General features: G+C 49.1%; 1 protein-coding gene across 3 annotated transcripts in view; it reads left to right on the top strand.

Annotated features, from left to right (window-relative positions):
* Positions 1 to 5000, top strand: part of unc5cb (unc-5 netrin receptor Cb) — a 156994-nt gene that overhangs the window by 68074 nt on the left and 83920 nt on the right. The window lies entirely within an intron of this gene.

Genomic DNA, 5000 nt, shown 5'->3' with positions numbered 1-5000 from the left:
AAGCAAATGACATCTTCCGAGGAAACATATGGAATTCGTTTGAATAACATTTATTAAGCAGTTACCAGTGTGGCTGGAATACTCTCCATTTCCCAGGGAATATAACGCAAGGCTGGCGAAAGAAATAGCTAAATGATAATGAAAAGCTAAATTACGGCGGCTATACAAACGGATCCTGAGGACTCTTGAGTGTTCAGCGCTGGGCAGCCAGACAGGCTGGTGATCTGAAGCTGCGAGTATTTGAAGTGGAGTCGTAGTCTAGACAGGCTGCTGGATTCCCCTCTCTGGTGGATTCTCATGAAAATAAGACGGCTTGTCTAAGAGCAAGGGAGGAGACTGAGGACCTCATGGCCAGAGGTGTGGTCCAGCTCCACTGGGCTGCTCTCTGTACATGTCTGTGTGTGTGTGTGTCTGTGTGTGTGTGTGTGTGTGTGTGTGTGTGTGTGTGTGTGTGTGTGTGTGTGTGTGTGTGTGTGTGTGTGTGTGTGTGTGTGTGTCTGTGTTGGGTGGGGTTAGTATAAGGGCACTGCTGGCTCTTATGTTCTGTCCATGCCAGTCCTCTAATGCCAAAGGGCCTGTCACTGTTGCCTGTCGCCATGGTTTCTCTCTTTCTCTCTCAGTCTGTGTCTCTCTCGCACTCACTCCTCCTTCTCCATGCTCTGCATTCCTCATTTCACTCCCTGCTCCCTGATGGTCTTACTATCTCACCCCCCCCCTCTCTCTGTCTATCTATCTCCCTCCCTTCCTTTCTGTCTCTCTCCCTCCCTCTCTCTCTCTCTCTCTCTTTTTTATCTATCTCTGCCTCTCTCTCTCCCTATCTCTCCCTCTCTCTCTCTCTCTCTCTCTCTCTCTCTCTCTCTCTTTCTATCTCTCTCATTCTCTTCCTAACTCTGCTGTTTGTTGTGTGTTGCAGGAAGCTCTAATGAGGTGTGAGATTTGTGCAGTGGCAGCACTTGATAATATGCAATGTGTGTTTCCCGAGAGTGTGCGACGAGACGTGCGTGTAGTGTGTGTGTGTGTGTGTGTGTGTGTGTATGTGTGTGTGTATGTGTCTGTGTGTGAGTTGTGTGTCGCATCTTATGGGCCTGAGAAAGAGGTCTAGCAGGCATGTGGAGTCTCTTTCCCTCTGGAGAGAGTCGGGTAAACGTGAAGTGGCTGAAGTCAGGGCATTTCTTTATTTTATTTTCTGTTTCCCCCCCGTTTTCTGCAGCCATTTTCACTAGAGAGCTCTGTCTCTTGCTTTATTCCCTTTTATTTGATATTTCTCTGGCTGTGGAAGTTGATGAGGTCTTGCGTGCAGGCAGGCAGGCAGGCAGGCAGGCATGGTAAAGCCTTTCATTCCCCTGTCTGATCTCCCAGCCTTTAGCGAAAGAGAGGGAGAGAAGGGGAGAGAGAGAAAGAGAGAGAGGGGAGAACGAAGGCAGAAGCAAAAAGAGAGGGAGAGGAGAATGGGAGGGAAAGGCAGGGACATGATAGAGAGAGAGGGGTGATTGAGGTAAAAGAGGGAGAGAAAAAGAGAGAGATTGAGAGGGGGGGGGGGGGCAGGAGGACTAGGCCATAATGAGTTTTCTGGGCTTTTCTGAGCAGGTTTCTGGGTCAGGGTCTCACTCTCAGCTGCTGATCTGGGAACAGCCCACTGGAGGAGACTCAGGGTCTCACTCTCACCTGCTGATCCGGGAACAGTCCACTGGAGGAGACTCAGGTAGGAAGAGATGTTAGTTTAGAAAGAGAGCACAGCGATGTCAATGTATGAGATCAAATGAGCTACCGTGTATCCAATAAGTTAAGGATTTAAAGGGCAGAAGAGGGAAAAGAAAGAGGGTGAGAAAGGAAAGAGAGACACATAAAGGGAAACAGGGGGACGAGGAGGAAGGAGGTGTATTTTTGAACAAGGGCAAGCAAGAGTGTGGATGTGGGTGCGTGAGGGTGCATGCATGATTGTATGTGTGTGTGTCTGAGAGTGTATGTTTATGTGTGTGTCTCTGTGTGTGTGTGTGTGTGTGTGTGTGTGTGTGTGTGTGTGTGTGTGTGTGTGTGTGTGTGTGTGTGTGTGTGTGTGTGTGTGTGTGTGTGTGTGTGTGTGTGTGTGAGAGAGAGAGAGAGAGACATAGTGATAGCGATCTCTCCTAAAGAGGTCGGGCGTTCTCAGTCATGGATGACTGTTCTGGTCCACAGCACATGACTGCAGTGAAGTAGGAGCTGATAAAACTTGCCTCAGGTTCCCCTGACACCCTTTGCCCTGCCTTGCCCCTTCCTCCCCCCCCCTCTCACCCTTTCTTCTTCTCTCTCTCCCCCCTTATCCCTCTCTCCACTCTCTCAGTGTCAGGGGTCGGGTCACGATTACTGTGTATGCCTCAATCCCAAGGTGCACTGCTCCGATTTAATGTGTAGGTCACTGTAACTGAACCATTGAACCACAATCCTTGTTTCTCTCTTTCTCTCTCTCTCTTATCTCTATCTTTCCTTTTTTATAGAGTCTCCATGCACCATCTAATACATTTACTGTGTGCAGTTTTTAGGAAGTCTTTGGGAATTTACAAATGGTTTTGATGTGTTATTTCAACTATGTCCAGTTTGACTGATAATGTACCATCTGATTTGAAAGGCCCTCTGAGATGAAAGGGTTTTTTGGTCTGACTACTGGCTGATATTTTGCCATCAACTTTATGTGTGCCAGAGAACTATTTGTGTTCACAGGCCTTGGGCCACTTAACGGGAGACATTCAAAATACCAGCACTGTCTTTATGCGTGTGTGAAAACAGACACACAGACACAAGACGCTGTGTTGAATTCAGAGCCAACAGCAATGTTGTTGTCTAACAGTAAGCAGAGCGCTGAAGAAGCAGATTGGACTTCACTGCCTGGGGTGGGGGGGTGGGGTGGAAGGGGGGGGTGAGAAGTGAGGAGGGTGACAGTGGGAGTTTTTGACTCTACATCACTCTCCAGCCCTCCTCCAGTAATGTCATTGTTAACGCATGCCACAGAGAAGAACAAAGAGCACCCAGCTCCTGAACGGGGGCCCCTTTAAACACAGGGTTGGTGCTCACTCCGGGGCAGGCCGTCCGTCCGGTGGAGCTCTGGCTCTGGGCGCAGGCACACCTGTAAGATGGCCGGGGCCAAAGGTTCACGGCGTGTTTATGGCTACTCTTCAATTAGCAGGCGATTAGCCCCAGATGAAAGGGCCCGCAGTGATTTAGGAGCTGCTGCTGATAGGAAGCAGACACCCCTCTCTCACTTAGGGAGGCCCCTGCTGGGCCCCTCTGCTCTGCTCTGCCCTCTGTTCAACTCTGAACTCTGAACTCTGTGTATGAGTGTGTTTGTGACTGAGAGAGAGATAGATAGAGATGATTACAGTGTTCGCTTCACTCGCTTCATTTTTCATTGTGTCGGTAAGTCCCTCCCGATAGGCCGTAGGGAGCGGCGATAGAGTGACTGTTAGGGTACTGATATAGGTTGTTTTGTGGGGCCTAGGGCCTCATTGCTCATTGCTTCCGCTCATAACTGCCCCAGCCGAATTGACTTGTGTGTCAGTCGTTGCTATGTTCCATCTATGCTAAGGTGGAGGACAATTGAGTATTGATTTCTCCAGTGTCTCTTCCTCTCACTGAGTACATGGGTGCTGGATAAAAGCATTTTCTTCTGTTGGTGTAGAAATGCTAAGCAAGGCAGGCTGAGAATGACATGGCAACATAAGGAATTGTGGGTAACGGAGAAGGAGGAGTGACGGGGAGCGAGTGAGGGCGGGCGGGCGGGCGAGAGAGGGAGAGAGAGAGAGAGAGAGAGAGAGATGGAGAGAGAGAGAGAGAGCAATGGAGTGTGGCAAGCTGTTGGAACTGCAGGAAAAATGAATTGGTGATGTGGGTGACTTCACCTCTCCCTCACTAGTCCCCCTGATGGAGCAGCTACCGGGCTGATTCATCCGTGTTCGGCTGTAAATAATTGATGGCTGCCGGTCGGGTGTTATAAGAATAGAATACTTCTGGAAGTGACAAATGGGGGCTGCGATCCTCGCCGCCGTTTGCAAGCACCCCATATATATATGTGTGTGTGCGCGTGTGTTTGTGTGTCTGTGTGTGTGTGTGTGTGTGTGTGTGTGTGTGTGTGTGTGTGTGTGTGTGTGTGTGTGTGCGTGCGTGTGTGCGTGTGTGTATGTGCGCGTATGTGTGTGTGTGCTGGAGTGTGTTTGATAAGGCAGACACTAGCGAGATGATCAGTAGCTGAGAGAGTGAGCGAACCACTTTGATGAAAGGGAGATGTAATTACAGGGGAGGTTAAGAGTCTGTAGCAGAAATATCTGTGGAATTGAATAAAAAAGAGACCCCTCTCCCCCCTCCACCCTCCACCCTCACACACTCCACCCTCCACCCTCACACACTCCACCCACCCACACCCCCATTCCCACCAACCTCCACCCCTCCAAATGAAACAGAAACCTAAAAAAGCCCCTGATCACCATCCTCTCCCGTGCATTGGGGGGGAATGCTTAAGCACATATGAGAACCTAAGCTTAGCTTGTGTCTCCAAAACCAGTAGCTGCAGTTAAAGCCTAACAGAGAATAGCTAAAAACCCAGAGACCATTATATTCTTGGTATTTAATCTCTTGAAAGGCCCATGGATATGTGCATTTGAGAAAAAGACAGCTCAGAGTTATGTATTCATATCCGTATGAATTATTCCAACCGTGAGAATACAGATGCGTTATGGCCTTTGATCCACAGCTATTATTTTATTGACAGTTATAACATCATCCTCAGGCACCATCACTCCGCCTCAAATGCTGCTAGCCTCTGTGGCACGTTTAAATAGCGAGATAGAGAGAGAGAGAGAGAGAGGGAGAGAGAGAGGCCGCTCCTCTGACAGCCTCTGTTTGAAGTGAGTTATGCTTATAGAGGAAGCGCATGAGAACTACATCGCACCTGGCAAACAAACATGTCTGAACATCACTCCTTACAATTTCTCGGGAAAAACAGTGGTCGGGGTAGGGTGTACAAGCTTTAT

The sequence above is a fragment of the Clupea harengus genome, chromosome 21, assembly GCF_900700415.2.
Source record: "Clupea harengus chromosome 21, Ch_v2.0.2, whole genome shotgun sequence".
In the NCBI taxonomy this organism is placed as follows: Eukaryota; Metazoa; Chordata; class Actinopteri; order Clupeiformes; family Clupeidae; genus Clupea; species Clupea harengus.
The sequence above is the reverse complement of the archived record's forward strand: the minus strand, read 5'-3'. Positions and strand labels throughout refer to the sequence as shown.